We start from the raw sequence: 22,287 nt of genomic DNA, 5'->3' as shown, positions 1-22,287 counted from the left end.
AGAGTGAACTCTGTCCCAGATCTACTGCCACTGAACCTTGGTGGGAACCCAGATTGCAAAGTAGTTGCATAACTGATCAGAAGCTTTGGAGCTTTCCCTGCTCTCTGCTGGTACCAATGTAAACTATTGCCAATGCCCTGACTGGCTTTGCAAGTGATGGTGACTCTGTCTACCTGAGATGATGACAGGGATGGTGGCTGGGTCAACTGGATGTCACATCTGGCACCTGACATTGGGAACATAAAAGCCATTAGCAGTTTAATTAATTCTGCTGTCCAAGTAATTCCATGAACAGCCAGGTAGCTCAGCTGAACACTGGATGAATAATCCCCAGTACCATCTTTCCTTACCTGCAATCCAGAGCAGCAGGAGCCCCAGGAGCTGAGCAGGGGCCCTCATGTCCATGCTGTGTGCTGACTGGAACTTCTCCTGCACAGAGTGTGAGCAGCCTATGAAGAAGTTCCCAGTGTAGTGGGCTGTGCTCTGGGCACATGCAAATCAACATGGTTTGGGCAGTGCGAGTCAGAGCTTCAGCTGGCAGATCTCAGTGACAAAGCACAGACCTGAAGAACCCAGATGTCCAATGTGCTTGTAGATAATGTGTTTCTAGAGACAAGAAAACATTATGATTCTGTTGGCCTGTGATAAGCACAGATTTTTTTCCCAGAGCTGAGGACTGAACCGAGGGCCTTGCACTTTCCAGGTAAGCACTCTTCCACTGAGCTCGATTCCCAACCCCAAATAGAATTTTTAACATTTTCAACTTATCCACGAATTGGTTTGTAAAATCAGTCACTCAAAGACAAACATTTTCAAGGGAAATTAATTTTAGAATGCCCCTAACACTGGTATCAGTGGAGTTTGTGACACAGAATTCTTAAGAGTATTCAGGTTATTTGCCTGAGCCTTGTTATATGGTTTAATAATGATCATTATTACCCAGACATGGGTGTTATAAAAGTGATAATACATGTGTAGGTAGAAAGACAGATAGATGCATTGATAGAAAGAGAGAAGTGGACAGTGTTTAAAGTTTTTAATGGAAGGTAGCACTGAAATATATATGTGCAACATAAAGTGTCATGATCAGAGGTATATGGACAATCCGTTGGTGCATTCATTGGTGTCCTGTGAACTCATATAAATGACTGGATTGCTTCCCTTCTGAATGTTCTTCCCTATCACCACCCTCTAGAACAGTTCACCTCAGGTATTTCATTTTATTTTTAGGAAAATACCTGGAATCATATCTAGCTTTGTGGGTATTATGCATGTATGTGCCAGATATTTCTTTTTTTTTCTTGGGTCCGGTCGTGGGACCTGAACTCTGGGCCTGAGCACTGTCCCTCAGCTCTTCAGCTCAAGGCTAGCACTCTACCACTTGAGCCACAGCGCCATTTCCAGCTTTTTTTCTTTATGCTTATGTGGTGTTGAGGAATCGAACCCAGGGCCTTGAGCATGCAAGGCAAGCGCTCTACCACTGAGCCACCTTCCCAGCCCAGTGCCAGATATTTCTGAGCTTTTAGAGGACATTTGTTTCATCTATTAATGGAAACTCTTCTTTCTCAGAAGCTGATTTATTCTCTAGACCGAGGACTCAACTCTACTTAAACTTCATTATGCTTCTTAACTTGCATAATCCTTCAAGTTACGTGTCTTTTAGGTCCTAAGTCAAGCAGTTTTTTGTGTGCTAGGCTTGAGGCTTGACTTAGTCCCTGAGCTTTTGTGCTCAAGTGTAGTAATGAGCCAAATGAGTCACAGCTTCACTTCTAACCTTTTGGTGTTTAACTGATAACAGAGACGCGTAGACTTTTATGTCCAAGGTGACTTCCAACCCTAATTGTCAGATCTCAGCCTCCTGTGTAGCTAATATTATATGCATGATCACCAATAAAGCAGTTTTCACAAGTTGTATTTAGGAGATGTGATTCATATAGGTACAGAAATGATAAATTGCAATGTGGTCAAGGGTGAGGTTGAGAAACTAGAGCCACCCAGTTTAAAAAGAATATCTTCAACCTGGAGAATCCCAGACAGTAAAGTCAAAGTGAAGTGAAGAAGGTCCCCACATAGTGATTAGCATGTGGACATACTTCATCCCATTGTGTAGATTGTCATACCAGAGTTAGATGAACAGGGTGATCACATGGAATTTACCACTGGAAGTCCAAGCAGATGGTGTGAAAAGTTAACACTGCTCTTTAAAAGCCGATAGACCATGAGTAACTCATTATCCAATCAGTGTTTTCTTCAGTACCATTTACTACCAGAACTCCATCTGAGTCTTGATTTGATAAACTCCATCTATTAAAAAAATTAATGTTCTCTGCATCACATGCTCACATAATTCTTCTACAATGCTCCTTTTCCCAATTTTGATGATGATTTAGAAGCTTCCCTAAAAGTTATGCCCACCTCCTTCACTGTTCTGAAAGATCACTTCTAATCTTATCACATGTTCCCATGAAGAGCTCCGACTGCCCTTACTGGGAGGGATCTGTTGTCCATGCACTGCAGGACAAAGCTGATACTAAAGAAAACCAGGAGAAGGCAGCTGGCTGCTATAGTTGTCAAGGCCATATGGTAAATTCAAGGGACCATAATAACAGGATGAGGAAGAGAGAACCCAAGAGTATCTATTTGAGTGTGGTTAAAATCAGCCAGGCTCTGGGAATTACACATTACATTCTCCAGATCCACACTCCAGGGCTGCCTTCAGCATGTGTGGACATGTAGCATGGGACTTGTGAATTTGAAATGTGCAAAGACTTCAGGTCCTGAAATACATGGAAGACGTGGGATACTAGCGTCATACCCAAGCTGCAGGTAGGCTTACACTGCCCTGAGGGGTAAGGAATGTAGCCACCAGGCTGAGAGATGAGGCTGAAAATTAAGGAAAGATATGATGACCAAGGAAAACATAAGAAAACATTTCTGAGGATCTTCCTGGAAGAAGAAAGAGCATACAGGAAAGAAAGGTGTTAATGTCTGGGCCATGAACCTGAGTGAGGACTGGGTCCAAGGAAAAAGTCTATTCCTCTCAGAACAGAGAGGAGCACTTCACAAATGAATGTAGAATTTATAAATCTATTGTTTACATATAGCAAATTACCTATTAAACTAAAACAATAATTAATATAATTCTAATTATATATGTCAGCATTTTAAAATTCTGACACTGGAAAATCATGTTAGGAACAATGAGCAGTTATATTTCTAGCCTGACATCATGAAGCTCAGGACACCATCTGTGCCTTTAAGGACAATCAGTGGCCTGATCACTGCAGAGGACTCTTGGGAACTGCTGGGGAAGCACTGACACTGCAGCCCCCTCTCACCTCCCACAGCTGGACAGGGTGTGTGCACATGTTCCCTTCAGGGCTGCATATCTGCAGGGTCCACCCTCCTTCCCTCACCTTTCTGACCTGCCCTTAATGACTTCACTACAAGAAACTTTGTGTGTCATCCTTGTCAGGTTGATTACAGTTTACAAGGTGGATATGGGGAGACACAATCCCCTCTGTAAACATGGTCCCACATGCCATGTGTGCCATGAAAGCCTTAGATGGAACTCCCTGGCTTCAAGCTCCTATGGACAAGGTTAGGTTTCAGGTTTTTCTTTGTGAGATTTGTTTGCCATCTTGTGGACTTTTTATGACATAGCAGCTGACAAGATTTTCATTTGGAGTTTTACCATTCTTTGTTAATTGTTGTGCAGATTCACAGAAGTTTTATATGCATAATCATGGCATTTTACTTATTTTATTGTTGGATAAATTATAATGGTCATATATTAACAACACGATGTTAATTTGTGATGAGAATCCCTACCTGAATGCAGCTTATTTTGAAAAAATCACCACCTCCTTTCTATTGCTATATTCTTCCTCTCCCACTCCCACCATTTTTCATACTGTGTAAAGGAACTTCATAACTCAAATGCACATGTGGGTATACATGTATATCTATTTATTTATATACCAATTCATCTTCTAACCTTAGTGTGCTTTTTCCCCTTCCTTTCACCGTTACCTGTCTCCCTTCAGATATTTTCCATTTTAGCATTCATATTATATTATTATTATTATTATCATCAATGCCATCATCATCATCACCACCATCATCACTACCATCATTTAAGTCTGGGTTCCACAAGTAAGTAGTACCAAACACTAATTTGCTTTTGCATCCTGACCCAAGTCATTCAATATGAGGATCTAGTTCCTTCATTTCCTTGCAATTTACATGATTTCATTGTTCATCTCCCTCTGTCCTTACCAGTGAGCCAGAGCATTAGCAGCCCAGGAGCTTACTAAAAGAATTCTCTTTTAAGAGTCCTGATAGGACAAGACAAGGGCAAGCTGAACCTTCATCTCAGACTCAAAAGGGAAAGTCCTCCTTAGGGAGCACTATGCAAATTAGCAGGTGGGTGCAGCAGTGTAAAGGGAGCACAAGGTGGGCAAAGACCTCTTGTGTGACAAACTGCAAAATATATCCACCTGGATACCATATTTCAGAGGCTCAGAAGTAAAGATCTGTGTTTTTTATAAGACACCAGAAGCATTATCTGGTTGTTTCTCCTGAGGCTGATGGAAGATAGACAAGATTGAGAAGGTTGTCAATGAGCCCCTCTACCAAATCCCCCAGTGACCTTCAGATCCTGGCTGTGGCTGAGATGCACTGTCAGCAGGCAGAGGCACCAGAAGGAGTAGCTGGGTCAGTCCAGACTCTCAAATTTTCTCCCTCCACCCACAGGGAAGTTTATATTTGGTCTTACATCACCGTGGGTGTTGAACTGTTTACAATATCTTCAGAATGCAGGCTGCTGATAGTGAAAGTAGACTCTCTTCCCCATCCATTGCCACTGGATGTCACCGCAGAGTGTAAATTGGATGACTAATAAATCAAGAGTTTAGGAGCATCGCCTTGTTTCTGGTGATGCCACTGTGAATCATCACTAATCACTGATTGGATCTGCAATTGATGGAGACTGTCTCCTACAGATGCACACAGAGAGGATGGGCACTGGGAAATTGGGATTTCACATCTGGCCCCTAATATTGAAAACAGACACCAAATATCCACAGAATCAATTATGTTCTGGGAGTTTCCATGAGGAGTGAGGCATCTCTATTAACCCTGGGCTCAATAAATTCTTAGTCTTGGCCTTCTTTATCTTTGGGTCAAAGCAGCAGGATCCCCTGAGCTGAACAGGGGCCCTTACTAATCCTGTGTGCTGACTGGGATTGATTGATGCACAGGGTGTGAGCAGACCATGAAGAAGGGTTCAGGCAGTTGGTTGTGTGGGAGCATATGCAAATCTTCAGGAGCTGGGCACAGCTGCAGGACCTGGGCACGATCCTTGAGCTTTCTTGCTTGAGGCCCATGATCTAGGCATTCTAATACTCGGTTCAAGAGGATGGGAGAGAGTGTACATCCTTGTCTCTTTCATGAATTTAGAGAAAATGGACTTGGTATGACCTAAATGGCCATTTAGTATAATGCTGGCTGTTGTTTGCCATATACAGCCTTTATTGTATTTAGGGATGTTCCTTAGATTCCTAGTTTTTCCAGAGCTTTCATCATAAAAGAGTATTGGATCTTGTCAAATTCTTTCTCTGCATCTATTGAGATAATTGTGTGATTCTTATCCTTGCTCTTGTTTAATTTTATTAATTAATTTGCATATTTTGAACCAGCATTGCATCCCTAAAAGGAATCCTGTTTGATCAAGGTATATGATTTTTTATGAGTTGTTGAAGTCAACTGGCCAAGATTTTGTTGAGAAGTTTTGCGACCATATTCAGCAAAGCAATGGGTCTATTGTTCTGTCTTTGATGAGTCACAGCCTGGTTTTGGATGAGGGTTATATTGGCTTCATAAAAAGAGTGTGATAGTGAATTTTTGCTTTCAATTTCATTGAAGAGAATGTTTAGATTCCACATCACCCCAGTTAGAATAGCTATAATCAAGAAATCTAGTAACAACAAATGCTGGAGGGGATGTGGACAGAAGGGAACCCTACTGCATTGTTGTGGGAATGTAACCTTGTTCAACCACTTTGGAAAGCAGTATGTAGGTTCCTCAAAAGACTCCACATAGAGTTCCCCTATGACCCAGCAATCCCACTTTTGAGCATTTACCCAAACAATCACAAACAAGGTCATACCAAAGCTACCAGAACAACATGTTTATCACAGCATTATTTACCATAGTTAGGATATGGAACCAATCCTGATGCCCCTTAATAGATGAATGGATCAAGAAAATGTGGTACATGTATACAATAAAATTCTATGCCTCCATCAGAAAGAATGACATTGCCCCATTTGTGAGGAAATTGAAAAGCTTGAAAAAATTATATTAAATTAAGTAATCCAGGCACAAAGAAACATAGATCTCATGGCATGTGGAGGGCTTAGGCTGTAAAGAAAAATCTATCACTATTCATTCATGACATGGTGCAGTGGGGAGAACCAGTGGTTCCCCCTGCGGTAGTTGTTTCTTTTTTTTTTAATTGTGAAAATACCATACAGAGGAGTTACAATTACATGGTCAATGTAATGAGTACATTTCTTATCAAGCATTGTTACCTCCTGCTTTGTTTCCCTTAACTTCTCTTCCCATCTCCACCACACCCATTGCCACCCCTCACCCCACCCTGCGCCAAAGTTGTAAAGTTTGTTTTTCGACATAATATCTTATATATTTCATTTTTGCAGTGGGTTCACCCTTATCACTACTTAAACAATTTGTTTTTTCCCTTCCCCTCCACAAAATATACCAACATCAAATACAGTGAACACAAGGTTAATACCATGGAAGAGGGACCTTACAAAGCAACGAAGAAATTTCTCATACCTATGTTAGAAACAACAGCAAGAAAGAAAAATTATTTGAGTCCTTATCTTGAGCTTCATTTTGCCTAACATCAACTTATCTGACCGTTTCTGCTTGTTTCAGACATATACTAGGTATTGCAAATAAAGGAAACCATGGGACCTATGTTTTGGGGCCTGGCTTACTTCACTTACTATATTTTATAATATATATTAATATATTTTTCCTAGTCTTTCCATTTCCTAAAAAATAGGCAATGTCATTCTTTCTGATGGAGGCATAGAATTCCATTGTGTAAATATACCACATTTTCTTAATCCATTCATCTACTGAGAGGCATCTGGGTTGGTTCCATATTTTAGCTATGGTAAATAGTGCTGCAATAAACATAGTTGTGCTGGTAGTTTTAGTTTGGTCTGGTTTGTGCTCATTTGGGTAAATGCCCAAAAGTGGGACTTCTGGGTCATAGGATAGCTCTATGTGGAGTCTTTTGAGGAACCTCCATACTACTTTCCAAAGTGGTTGAACAAGTTTACACTCCCACCAACAGTGCTGTAGGGTTCCATTCTGTCCACATCCCCTCAAGCATCTACTTTTATTAGAGTTTTTGGTGATAGCCATTCTAACTGGGGTGAGGGGAATCTCAATGTTGCTTTGATTTGCATTTCTTTTTGTCTATTGGCCATTTAGTCCCAATGATTTACAAGGTTACTAGTATTGACTTCCTGAAGCCAGTGTGCTGGGAAAGTATTATAATTAGAAGAAAAGGAGCCTGTTACTCTCTGTGTGAATTCATCACTGTTCTTTGTTACAGATGTTAAGTTCACTCAGTGCCAATGGACTTATCATGGGATGTGGATTTGTTCACAAACTATTGACACGTTTAAGGCAAAGGGTCTAGAAACTCAGTTTTAAGGGTGCAGTTGTTCATGGAGCCTGTAGGGGGAAACCTTGCTCTATACTCACTTGCCTCCTGCAGAGAAGAGCTGCCACTCTCTTCCTATCCCCAAGAATATGGCACCCAGATACCAGTGTTCTGAACCCACCTCCTGGCCTGCAGCTCTCCTGCCTTATTCACACCACATTTCATCCTCCTGAGGCTAAATAGATGGGTATGTTATTCTACACCCTCTGCTTACAAACTTATTTTCCCACACTTATACACCCTCTTTAAAAAAAAAAAAATCTACCTCACCATATTGTTATCTAACAAATTGCCAAAGTTTCCACTACAAATAATAGCCATCCCTCTCAACCCAGAGATGGTGATGCCAAATGATCTCAGTACAGCATCCATCTTATATCATTGGTCAAAGTTAGTTAGAACATTTTTGGGGGGGGGGTCCAGTTGTGGGGCCTGAACTCTGGGCCTGGGCACTGTCCCTCAGCTCTTCAGCTCAAGGCTAGCACTCTACCACTTGAGCCACAGCGCCACTTCTGGCTTTTTCCTTTTTGCTTATATGGTGCTGAGGAATCGAACCCAAGGCCTCAGTCATGCAAGGCAAGCGCTCTACTACTGAGCCACCTTCCCAGCCCCAGTTAGAACATTTTATAAAGATGTGTACTTAGCTTTTAATGGCTGTGACAAGACCTTAATAAAAGCAACTTGAAGGGAAGAATTCTTTATTTCAATCTTAGATTAGTAATTTTACTCTGCTATGTGGGCAGAGTACAGTAGAGCTCATATCATGTCACCCAAGAAGCAGAGTGAATGTACTACTTTCTCCTCCTCGCTCTTTTATTGCACAAGGGACTGCATCCTATTGAAAGGAGCTGTGGACTATGAGGTGGATCCTCCTCTCTCAGTCAATTCTCTTTAGAGAGTTTCTCACAGACAGGTTCAGAAATACACATTCTTAATCTGCAACCTATCCTACCCATTTGTCAATGCAGACGAACTACTACAAAAGGTGTTCCAATGTTTTCGTGAACTTTTCATAAAAATGGGAAGTGTAGAAATAACATTGTTTAGCAATATATAGGTTAGTAATATATAGGTTTCCTCAAAAGTCTCCATCCTCTGCATTCTTACATTTCTGTCTTTAGGACAGGCTCTGCACAAACTAAGCTACGTTTCATCAGATGCCTCATAATTTGTGTTTGTGTATGTGTGTTTGTGTGTGTATATCTGCACATGATGCATCTTTTTCTTCATATTTATAAATATACACATATATAAATAAACAAACAAATAAATAAACAATAAACCATAAACAATAAATAAATCTATATGCATATTTTAAAACATATTATCCATAGGGACATATGCCACTCATTTTTTAACTGTGAACTTAATGATATTTGATAAGTCTTCATTGTACATATAAAGTCACATTTTATTGCTCCATTTATATATTACCATACATTACTATTACATTATATATTTCTGTAATATGGGTAATAGTACTTACTATTCCTTGCATGTTTCCATAAATGAACTAAAATGTAATCTATTTATTCATATATTTTGTAGATTTTTGTTTATTTCCCCTGTTCCCTATTGTGATTAGTATATTGAAGCAATTGGTTTTTAACAAAAATAGTGTGCAATGAACTACTTGAAATTTTTTTTAGCATACAACCCAAGTACTTATATTCATTAGCAATTCATACTGTTTTGGTCACTCATGGAGGTTGAACTCAGGGCTAGCACTCTCCACTTTGAGCCACATTTCCACTTATGGTTTTCCAGTGATAATTGGAGATAAGAGTCTCATGGACTTTCCAGCTGACATCTTCAGATGTCAGCCTTCTGAGTAGTTAGAATTTACAGGCATGAGTCACCGGCTCATGACTACTCAAACTTTTAATGACTGTTGATCTGACAGGAGCTCTTGTGTTGCAGGTCGCTCAGTTTTCCTCTGACATATTTTGTTAGATCTTCCTCAGTGGCCAAAAAGTCACTTCTAGCATTCATAAGCAACATCTACAGAATGAAATGTACACTATTACCTTTTTTGTTGTTGTTGTTGGCCGTAGGGCTTGAACTCTGGGCCTGGGCGCTGTCCCTCAGCTCTTCAGCTCAAGGCAAGTGCTCTACCACTAGAGTACAGCGCTACTTCCTGTTTTCTGGTTGTTTATTGGAGATAGGAGTCTCAGGGTCTCTCCTGCCCTGGCTGGCTTTGAACCATGATCCTCAGATCTCAGCCTCCTGAGTAGCTAGGATTACAGGCGTGAGACACCAGTGCCCAGCTCTCTATTACCTTTTGTACCTCAAATTGTACTGAGGTTCTCCAAATGCAAGAAGAAAAGCTAAAAGTAACTGGAAAAAAGCATAAAAGATATGAAGCAGAAAAATGAGTTGACAAGCTGTCTTTACTTGCTGATGAAATTTTTGCATAAAGTATTTAAAAATCTCAAAATAAAAGTTTTGAAATAACTTCGAAGTGTCCCAGTGCACATTGTGAATATCTATGCAAGATGAAAAGAACCTTGAATAAAGGCAGAGTATTTCCATGTTTATATTCTGGAATGTCATTTTAATATTTCAACATTCAGCCCAGTGCCAGTATTGCACATCTATAATTACACTTACTCCAAAGATTGAGACACAGAAGTTCACTGTCCAGGTTAGCCTGGGCAGCATCCCTGTCCTATGATTCTAGGACAACTCTTGCAAGAGGAAGCATGAGGAAAGCAGCTGGGACCGCCCAGGCTCTCACTTCTGCTTCTTGGAGGTTTATGTTATGGCTTGTATCACTGTGGGTGGGTTAATATAATACTCTTTACAGTAATAAGTGACAATGTCTTCAGGCTGCAGGCTACTGATGGTGAGAGTGAACTCTGTCCCATATCCACTGCCACTAAATCTGGAGGGGATCCCAGATTGTAAATCATTTGCACCATAGATCAGGAGATTTGGTGCTTCCCTTGGTTTCTGCTGGTACCAGCTTAATGCATAGTTAATGCCCTGACTGGCCCAGCAAGTGATGGTGACTTTGTCTCCAGGAGGTGCAGACAAAGTGGATGGAGACTGGGTCATCTGGATGTCACATCTGGTACCTGCCATGGGAAAAGTAATTACACAAAGAATCAAGCATGTTATAAGAAAGCTTCATAAACAGCCAAGCATCACTGACTATAGCTGACTGAGGAGATTCTCAGCATAATCTTTCCTTACCTGTAATCCAGATCAGCAGGAGCCCCAGGAATTGAACAGGGACCTTCATGTCCATGCTGTGTGCTGACAAGGACTGACTCCTGTCCAGGATGTGAGCAGCTTTCAAGAACTGCTCAGGGCAGTGGGCTGTGCTCTGGGCACATGCAAATCAGTAGGGGTTGGAAGGGGCCAGCACAGCTGTACCAGCATGGCAGATTTCAGTATCTCAGCCCAGACATGATATCCCAGACACAAAAAACCATACCAGTGTAGCACTGTTGTGCCTGAAGAGAATGTGTTTCTCTCTGGGGCTCAGCGGACAGCATGTCTCTCTGTTTAACTACAATGAACTTTAATTTATGCATGGGTCATGACAGGCTTTTCATGATAGCATTTTATCTAAGTCAATTTTTCAAGCAAAACCGGTTCCAAAATGTAGAATTAATCATTTAGATTAGATTTTCTAAGTCTGTGGATTCCTTGAACCCCTTTGTTAACCATGGACACAATTATTCAATTACTCTAACTACTTGGGTATGTAGGTTGATAGAGAGAGTAATAGTTAAATAAATAGATGATAGACAAGTATCAATTAAGACTTAATTAAAGACAATGAAAAGTCTGAAATTAAAGTATTTGCAGTATTGTGCTATCATGTACAATGTACAGGCTAGTCATTGGGTTTTTCTATCAACTCCAGATTGCTATCCTCTGTGTCTGAATGCACTTTCTCACCACCATCATCCAGTAGACTTAACATCAGACATTGGCTTTCTGTATACTGAAAGAACCTGGCTACAGGCATAGCCTTATTATCATTGTACATTTCTGAGATGCAAGTCTCCTAAAGTCTTGATGACATGCATGCCTTATTGTACTTAATCCAAGTTATTCCTCCTCAGAACCTGAGCTATTCTCTAAACCAAGACTGAACTAAACTTCAATTTACTCTGCCTCTTAAAACTGTAAATTCTTACAGCACCTCCCATTTAATGGAATTTGTAATTAAAGAAGTTTTCAGTGATTGAACATAGAGTTTATGACATAAGCAAGCTCTGAAAGGATGACATGTAGCATAGTGAAGTGTGAAGTGGGACACCGGAGCTGCAAAGCCCAGAGAAGACAAGGGAAAATGCCACAGGTGATTAATCCAGAGTACAATTAGGAATGCTCCCACCTGGAGTCCAGCATGTGAGGAAGCTGTTCACCCTAGTGCTGGATGTCACAACTGGGAAGACACGGACAAGATATTTGCTTGACAATGAATCCACCATCTTATTGTGAGTCCAAGAAGTTGCTGCAGGTGGACAAAGATAGCACTGCTCCCCAAAGGCCAGTAGCTCACAGACCAGGCATTGACAAAGTCAGAGTCCATCTGTACCAGGCCCTACATGACAGGTTCCTATAGCAACCCTGCTCACTGAACTATTTCACACACTATTGGAGCAAAGCTGAGTATAGAAATAAATTCATGTTTTCTTCTCCCCCACCACATAATGAGTAGAGCTTTGATATTGGACCTGGCTTATGGTAAACATGCACTCCTGGTGCAGACAAGTTCTCTAGATTATCATTCTCTGACATGGGTTTGAGAGAAGAACAATTAGAGGAATAACTCTCAGTTGAATTTGGAAGAAGATGGATATGAGGATAGAGAGAGACTCACTGACTAATTGTGAAATAAGACAGTCAGTCCTGGGCTGGGAATGTGGCTTAGTGGTAGAGTGCATGCCTAGTATGCATGAAGTCCTCGGTTCAATTCCTCAGTACCACATACACAGAAAAAGCCAGAAGTAGTGCTGTGACTCAAGTGGTAGAACACTAAGCTTGAGCACAAAGAGGCTCAGGGATAGCATCCAGGCCCTGAGTTCAAGTACAGGACTGGCAAAACAAGACAGTCAGTCCCAGAGACCTAAGGTGGAGTAAGCCAGACCAAAGGAAATATAGGTCCCACAGTTTCCCTCATTTACAATAATGAGTGTATTTATAGAACAATTTTATCAGATGAGCAGAAAAAGCTCAAAAGCTATGTACATATGACCATATAACATGTTGCTAAGTGAAATGAACCCCAAGATATGAACACAAGAGGTCTTTCTTTATTGTTGTTATTTTTAATGTACTATGTGATCATTTTGTTTCCTTTGTATGTTCTTCCTCCTATGGTATATCCCCTGTTGTTACTGTACCTGATTTTGACACTTGCATCTATCTAATTTGGGGAGGGGAAGAGGAATCACAAAATTGTGAAACAAAGACATAGGATGACACATTGCAACATATCCACAAGAGAGTATATTGTAAATGAACTTTACAATTTCGGGGAAGGCGGTGGGAAGGGGAGGGTGAAGGGGTGAGGGTGGTTTGGGAGGAAAGGGATAGAGGGAGAACAACTAGGGAAAGGGTAACAATGCTCGAACAGGCAATGTACTCACTGCCTTTGTCATCGTCATGTAAATGTAATCCCTCTGTGCAGCATTTTTACAATAAAATAAAATTTACCAAAAATAATAGAAATGTTGTTATTGGATCTAATAAGCTAATCAGAGTGATCATGGCTGAAAAAATAGACACAGAGGAAAAAGCCCATTTCCTACAGTTAGTGAGCTCATAACATTAAAAAAAATAGATTGGATAACAGCAGAGATGTTTATACCTAACAATGTAAATATAAAACTCCATGGAATTATTTTTACAATTTAAGTAGTAAACCTAAATTATTTCTTCATGATAATTGGGCACTTAATCACATATTTCTTTCTATTTCTCTGTGTACAATGGAACAGAATGACTAATTTTCTGAGAGCAAAATGTGATCCTGTCAAGGTGTACAGTTCTTAGTGAGAACCTTACTTCATCTCATCCCAGGCTGTATGTAGAGCACCCACAACAAGGAGTCCATAGTTGAAATGTAGATTTCCCAGATTGAAACACAAGAGTAGATCCACTGTTCATTTGTCTCAATGCAATGGCTGAAATTTCACTGGACTTTAATCAAAACCATCTGAAGAACAGGCTACTTTGTCAGAGCTTCACAGCTACATTATTTCCCCTTCCAGCAATCAAATATATGCCAAAACAATTCCTATCCGCTACTCTGAACACTAAAATTGTGAAATGTTCTTATGGTTGCTGCAACTATTAATACTGTAATTATCCAATATGGAAACTTGGACTAAGGCAAAATAAAGAAGCTGTACAAATTCTGTGATGAGCTCATAGAATGAAAATATAATCATGAAAACACTTGTTAGATATCAGTTTCTCATGACAATATGCCTAACCACACAGGAGTCTGGATATCTCAAGGATCATGATCAAATCCCAACTAACATTCAAGAAGGTGGACTGGAGGTGTGGCTCATGTTATAGAGGACCAGACAAGCGAGGAAGCTTAACAAGCATGAGGATAAAAAATATAAATGATATAAAATAGGAAGGGACAGTGGGAGAACAATAAGAGAAAGGTTACCATCGCTCCACAAGAAATGTACTCCTTGATTTACTCATGTAACTGTAACCCTGCTGTACAGCATCTTTATAATAAACTAAAATTAAAAAATAAAAATAGAAAGTACCATTTTCACAATGTAGCCTCTGACATGCTTCAAATTCATAATCCTGTTTTTTTATTTCCAAAAGCATGTGTCCCCAAGAACGTAGGATCTGGCCATCATTAAGGAAAAGACTGAGGCAGGGGCTGGAAAGGTGGCTCAGTGTTATAGCACTTGCCTTGCATGCACGAGGTCCTGGGTTCGATTCCTCAGCACCACATAAGCAAAAAGAACAAAGCCTGAAGCGGTGCTATGGCTCAAGTGGTAGAGCACTAGCCTTGAGGTGAACAGCTGAGGGACAGCGCCCAGGCCCAGAGTTCAGGCCCCACGACTACCCCCCAAAAAAAACTGTCTGAGGCAGGTGCACTGCCTTGTAATATATATTGTGTTGCCAAGTGCTATTGTTTAGGGCCACGACACTGGCTGCTGTGCCTCCTGTGCCTTGGAAAACTACTTGCTGAGGGAATTCTTTGCCATCCCCTGTTGGCAGATGTGGGTGAGTTGAGGATCATGATTGGACCACAGGTTCTGCACACTGTCCTGTAGACTCTGTCATCACACCCAGCCCCATCCTTCACTGTTTGAGGACAAATTAATTCACACAGAAACAGGTTCCCTTTCAAGGCTGAAATGGATGTTCTTTCTGATCAGATGGGGTGTGTTTGCATAATATAAAAGTGATGTCTAGTCACAAAGCACAAAGCATTACTCCAAACTGTGGGTGGATGGAGTAGATCCTTGAATCTCAGGGCACACAGAATTGAACCTGCCTGTTTTTTCTAAATAGCTTCTGAGTTTGAAGTCTCTTATCCTCTAAGTAGACATTTCTTAACAGTCTTCTCTGCATCTGAGAGGTAGCATCTGAGGTAGCATTTTGCTTTGTAGCTCTCTTCTGTACTCCATGAATAGCAGGCAAGAAGGTCTATGCATCCTATTCAGTGGTTGTAGACCTGTCTCTACTTTCAAGGAAAGAAGCAGCTAAAGACCACATCTTGGAGTAACAGTTAGGTGGCTTCAAAAGGTGAATATGAATTTAAAACAACACAATTGGAAATGAAATCCTCAAAATCTCACCCCCTTCCATAGCTTAGGATAAAAGCTACACAGCATTGTGTCCAGCACTATCAGCTTAGAAGGGATCTTGTGAACTTTTTGTCCAGGATGGCCTTCAAATCACATATTCTCAACCCTCAATTAGGTAGACTTAGAAGTCATAGCCATTGGTGCCTTATTTCTTTGTTGCTTTGTATGTCCCTCCCCCACAGTATAACCCCTGCTTTCACTATATTTGATGTCAGTATAACTTGTGTAGGAGATGGGGAAAAACAAGTCGTTTAAGGATTCAGGTGGACCTGTTGCAACAATGAGAAGTACAAGTTGTCATGTCAAAAACGAGCTTTACAACTTAGGTGCGGGGGGAGGGGAGGAGCGGAGGAAGGATTGGGTGGGGGGGAGGAGGAAGGCTGGGAAGGGAAGTTAAGGATAAACAAAGGAAGAGGCTGCAATGCTTGGTAAGAAATGTATGCATTATCCTGCCCATGTAATTGTAACCCCTCTGTACAGTATGTTCACAAATAAAATAAAATAAATTTTTATTTTATTGGAATGATACTGTGTAGATGGAGTTATAGTTATATGAGTAATGTAATGAGTACATTTCTTGTCTAGCATTATTAGTCTCTCCTTTGTTTTTCTCCTCCTATCCTTTGAATGGTCTGAAAAAATTAGTCCAGAAGTTGTAATGAGAAAAATGTCTGTACATATATGATTTGAGTGATGTCTAGTGTTTTGCTGGTGTAAGGACTAGATGATAGTAAATACCATTAAAATCCAGAAGCTCTAATGTCAAATTCCAGTTCTTCTCAATTAGAATTAATAGGAAATTCCATTATCTTGAGATATTTCTCTAAACTAATTTACTCTCTTTTATTTTCATTATGCCCTGTAAATGTTTAAAACTGACATAACAAACATTATTGAGAACTAGTCATATAGCACTGTTTTAAAAGAAACCAATGGAAAGCATGTATTTGCATAAGTTACTACGAAATAAACAAGTCATATTTATTGTCAAATTAGCATGGATATATTGTCAAAATAATGTATTGATATATTTTTGATTACATTTTTATTTTTATGAAGATCCTAAAAAATGCTATCACTTTAAACCATTATTGAAAGGGATTTTTAACCCCATTACAATGCTTTTGTAATGGAAGTAGCAAATAAGTACTCTTCCTATACAAACTATTTAAAGAATAAAATAAAGGTGTATATTACTGTCATCACAAGAAAGCACAAGAATAAGGATCAGTGAGTATAAGATGTCACAGTAAACATCATTCTTCTATTTAGACTCATTGTCAATAACTTTTTATTTTCACCCATTATTTGACAAATTTATATTCGACACAAGGTTACATGCTCTGTTACAGAGTCAGTATCTGCTTTTGGATATTAGCTAATGACTGGGTGTGCAAGAAGGCTGCTGGTGATTATGGAGAAAGATAGAATCTTGCACAGGCTCAGGTGTCTTTCTTTCCTATGGTTACACAGAACATTCCTAATGCAGATCTGACTGATGAACATGGATTTCTATTGCCTCTGCTCCATGTTGGGAAAACCCTGATGGATCTTTGGTTATCATATCACAGCATGCAACATGTTCCTAAACCCAGCTGTGCTAGTCTACCCCTTGTAGCAGAAAGCAGTTTGGAAGCTCTTTTTACCTGCAATGAGGGGAGTGACAGAGCATCAGGTTTCTTTGCATGGGATCAGCACAGGACATTGTTAGCTACAGACAATGCAGCACAGGACATTGTTAGCTACAGACAATGCATTACACTCCTGTGTATCTTGCAGATGTTCAGACTCTATATGAGAGCCAGGCCACTGCTTCTTCATCATTCATTGCTCACAAGAAATACCCTAGACCTCGTTTTGCACTCATGTCATTGACAACCATCACATTCCCACCAGAGCCCACTGAATGAAGGCATGAAATCAATGGTAGCTAACACCTCTCTATATCCTACATGCCAATAACGGGCATTCTAGGGAAAATGAAAGGGGGGACTTTGCAAGACTAGTGCTGTTAGAGCCTCTCCCTCTTGATGTATATAATGTGGTGTGGACAGGGGTGGTTGCCTCAGGTTTATCAAGCACCTGGAAGTAATGTCCATCCACACCTGTGCTGGTAAAGGTGGTGTTCAACTGCTTCCTCCTCCTCTTCCCTCTGCCTCCAACCCTCACACACAATGCTTCCTAGGACATGAAGTGTTGGTTTCTCAGGCAGCCTGTCTATGAAGCCCTTGGCTCCAGTGTGCTTCTCTAGCTGCCTCACCAGTTGGAACCCAGGTTGATGGACACCACCTGTGTCTCTCAGCTTTTCCATGAATCATCTTTAACCTGGCTATTCTTAAAAACATTTAAACCCTTTTTAATTTACAAGATTTTTCATAAATTTTTAATTGTCACTATTTATTTGTTTGGCTCTGGTTCTGGGGCTTGAACTCAGGCCCTGGTTGCCCTTGTTGAGGTTTCCTTCCTCAAGCATAGTGCTCTACTTCTTAAGCCAAAGCTCCACATCCAGCAATGATTTTGAGGGTGGGATGCCTTTGGGGAAGAGTAGTTCAGTGGAGATGACAGGCTCCTGTACTTTCCTATCTGGTTTTTTTGGAATCATGGTATTCTGATCCCAAGCTCCTGTGTACCTAGAATTGAAGTGTTGAGTCAGAGATCCTCCAGCTTTTCCTCCCTTTGGAAAACATGTGATTACTTTTCCCTATCCAGAGGCCCACTGAGTAGTCTGTGCTTTATTTGAGCCTGAGACACACAAACACACTGATTGTGTGTGTTTGTTGTATACATGTGTGTGTCTATTTTTGTTCTATACAGATGTTCCCTGTGATTTGAAATCCCGCTACAGTATTGCAATTATTTATTCATATATTGGTATAAAATTATTTCACTGATTTTGACCTTGCTTGACTGATTTCCCCTATCCACAAATAATCTGCACAATGTGTGCATTATGTGAATGGGCACATAGTGCATCTTCACACAGATGCTCTACGAATGGGAAAAAAAACCTCCCTCCTCGACAGTATTTTTTTTGGGGGGTCCAGTCGTGGGGCCTGAACTCTGGGCCTGGGCGCTGTCCCTCAGCTCTTCAGCTCAAGGCTAGTGCTCACTTGAGCCACAGTGCCACTTCCGGTTTTTTTCTTTTTTTGCTTATGTGGTGCTGAGGAATCGAACACAGGGCCTCAGGCATGCAAGGCAAGCGCTCTACCACTGAGCCACCTTCCAGCCCCTCCTTGAGAGTATTAAGACTTATTAATTTGTATATCTTCTAACGCAATCCATGTGAGAGATACCTATTCCTTAGTGCATCTTCCTTCAAGTTGTTCAAGGGCAAGAGTTAAGGATGGAGGAGGAGCCATGAGGTGCTAGGGTCTGGGGTAAGGTAAGAGTGGACATATTGTGAAACTGTTGCCCTGGCAGAGGCATTGGAAAACCAGTGGACAGTGTCCTTTGGATATCTCCATGTAATTCCAGGCTTCTCGATCTCATCACCAGGGGAACTTGCCATTGCCTTGGTTTTCCTCACAAATGGTCTTGACCATAGCCCGGCAATTCTTATATCAGCAGCTTTTCTGGTATTGCCCATGGGCCTGGGGGCAGCCATGGTGATACCAGAAGGGGCACAGGCTGTTGTCTGAGCTTGTGGATGAAACATCCTACCTTCCAGACCACTCGCTCCTGCACCTCCACCAGCAATGGCAACACGACCAGCACCATTTCCTCCTCCTACAACTCCAGCTCCTGGCTGACCAGCACTGCCCACAGGCTTGCTAGGTGGGTGGTGATGTGGAACCTCCCAGCAGGGGCCAGTTTGGACTAACCTTGCCTCTTCAGGACATGGCTGGCCTTAGAGTCTGGCCAAGAAGCTTGCACCAGGGCCAGGAGGCTTTTCTGGAGGTGGGTGTAGACGCTTCTAGACCTGTTGACTTCTGTTGTTCTTGGATTGGGCAGGCTAGACCCTGGCACTCACTGCTTGCAAACCCTGTGCGCCACGGGCCTGGGGTGAGTTTTCCCTTGATGCTGGTGTGGAGAAGGGAATATGTCCTGGAAACCAGAATGAGCAGAATGCAGGGCGGCCTGGGACAGGCTGGAGAGCTGTGTTGTGGGAGGCCCTGGAATTCCTGGCTGCTCCAGGGAGTGAGGGAGCCCTGATTTGGTCTGTAGTACAGAGGCATCTTCAGGGACATTCTGACAAAGGCAAGGGTGCCCCTTCCCCTCCCTCTTTCCTTCTCCTTCTCCCACTTCCTAGGCACAGAGGCTCCGACCCCAGAAGAAGGGAATGGGGGCATCCATTGCAGGTCGGGCAGCCCACCCGAGTTGGCCTGTGACCCAGGAAAATGAAGGGTTTCAGTGTTGAGCAGCACCATTGGCACCCTGGCTTCTTGTGTGGAATCGGTGACACTGGCTCTATAATTGGCTGGGACTGGGGCCAGTTGTCCCATGCTCACCCTCAAGACTGAGCTATGCACCGAATCTGAGGGTCTACTGGGGCCATGGGAGCCATTCCCTGTCAGACCTCCTAGAGATGAGACAGTGGCACAAATTCTGCCCCTGGTCCTCTCTCTCCTCTGCACCAGCTGGATCTGGTTGAGGGCATCATCAAAAGACTGTGGAGGTGCGTAGAATTCATGCTGGGATTCGCTCTGGTGATTGCCCCCACACAGCTTCTGTGGGTTGCAGGAGGTCTGACCTTAGAGGGTCTAATCCTCCTTTCTCCTCCACAGAGGATCAGCACCCCACTTTCGGTCTGGCCCTGCCCTGTCTCTGGGGTTCCTAAGGGAGACCCTCTTGTGGGTACCTTGGTGAGTCCCGGACCTACAGTTTGGGAGGGCGCCAGATGCCAGGTATACCCCTAGTACCATTGGGCCCAGGGTCCTGAGGGCCTCTGGAGCTGTCCATGGACCAATGATGAGGACTGATGATGCCTCCAGAGGATGCTGGGGCCACTTGGGGATGCTTCTCCCATCTGCTACTGGGTCAAGGGCTGGCAGTCGGCTTGGCAGGTCCCTGGAGCTCACACAGCTTCCCAGGCCATGGGGTCTCTGGCCCAAAGCAGGGGCCTCCCTTTCTGGGCACCATGGCTTTTCTCCCGGAGCCCCAAACTACACTTGACTCTTTCAACTTGTACTCTTGCACCCACCCGGACATTGACAGCACAAGAAACTCCTTCCTGGGTTCTTGAGCGCCATCCTGTTCAGAGACCTGCTGTAGAAGCACCGAAAGAAGCACTGGGTTGCAGCCCAGGAGAGCCAAGGTCTCCCAGCGTGTGTCCAGCTCCTTTGCCATACTGCCCACCAGCGGGTGCTTCCTAAAACCCTTCACCATCTCTCTGACACGCGTGGTGCCAAGGATTTCTGCCGTGATGGGCAAGACGGAGAGCAGACTCAAGGATTTGCAGAGCTCCTCCCAATGTGTGCTAGAGGCCAGATGCTCTTGGAGCAGCATCACGGCTCCCCACACCCACTCAGAGGTCTGCATCCCCATGCCAACCCTGGCCACGTCTACAGAGACACGGGAACCACACACCTGGACTCCTCCATCCAGGGGTTCACTCTCCCTGCTCTGAGAGGACAGATCCACATCTGACGCCTTCAACAGGTCCTCCTGCTCCCTCTCACCATCCTCCACCTCCCTTTGCCCCTCCCCCTGCCCAAGATCATACTTCCTGGGCTCTAGACCTCCATCCTGGTCAGGGACCTGGCTCAAAGCCTCTGATTTGTGGCTCAGAACAGCCAAGGTCTTCCAATGTTTGTCCAATTCCTTGGCCAAACCAGCCACCTGTGGGTGCTTCCTAAAATGCTTCACTACCCTTCTGACACCCGTGGTGGCAAGGATTTCTGCCGTGATGGGTGTGACTGAGAGCAGCCTCAGGGAATTAAGAAGCTCGTCCGTGTCTGTATTGGAGGCTAGGCGCTCCTGGAGCTGCCGCACAACTCTGCACACAGACTCGGCATTCTGCATCCCGATGCCACCCCCGACTATGTCTACAGAGATGCTGGACCCACTCACCTGTGTTCCTGGATCCTGCGGATCACTCGCCCTTCTCTGAGAGAACGCATCTACATTTGAGGACTTCAACATGTCCTCCGGCTCCTGCTCCCTCATCCCCCTCCACTCCCTTTCTGGCACATCATCCTTCCTGGGCTCTTGACCGCCATCCTGCTCAGGAACCTGGCTCCTGGTGGTAAGGATTTCTGCCATGATGGGAATGATTGAGAGCAGACTCAAGGATTTCTGGAGCTCTTTGGCATCTGTGCTGGAGCCAGGTGCTCCTGTATCTGTCTCAGGGCTCCACACACCCACCTGGCCAATCCAACATTTGCCAACCATGTCCACATTTACATAGGTGCCTGGGCCACTCACCTGGGTTCCTGGATGCCATGGTCACTCACCGTGCTCAGAGCACTTGTCTCTGGTCGGTCCCTGTGAGGCACGTGGCCCTGCCCAGCACTGTCCAGAGTGACTCTGATTGAAAGCTGCTTGCCTTATATAGTCCTCTGTCTGCCCCACCTCTTCCCACAGTTCCTCCTCTAAGCCCTTCCCTGACTCATTCTTGTTAAACCCTCACATCCTAGTAGGGGTCTCCCAAGATGCACTTTCCCAGACCTTCCATAAGTCCCCTCCCTACAACTCCCTAGGATATTGGCCCAAAGCAGTACAGACAAATTTTGGCAAGTCTGGTGTAGAAAAGTATTCAAAGACTAAAAACCA

Source organism: Dipodomys merriami, unplaced genomic scaffold (assembly GCF_024711535.1).
Source record: "Dipodomys merriami isolate MVZ:Mamm:240054 unplaced genomic scaffold, mDipMer1.0.p SCAF_36, whole genome shotgun sequence".
Classification (NCBI taxonomy): Eukaryota; Metazoa; Chordata; class Mammalia; order Rodentia; family Heteromyidae; genus Dipodomys; species Dipodomys merriami.
The sequence above is the reverse complement of the archived record's forward strand: the minus strand, read 5'-3'. Positions refer to the sequence as shown.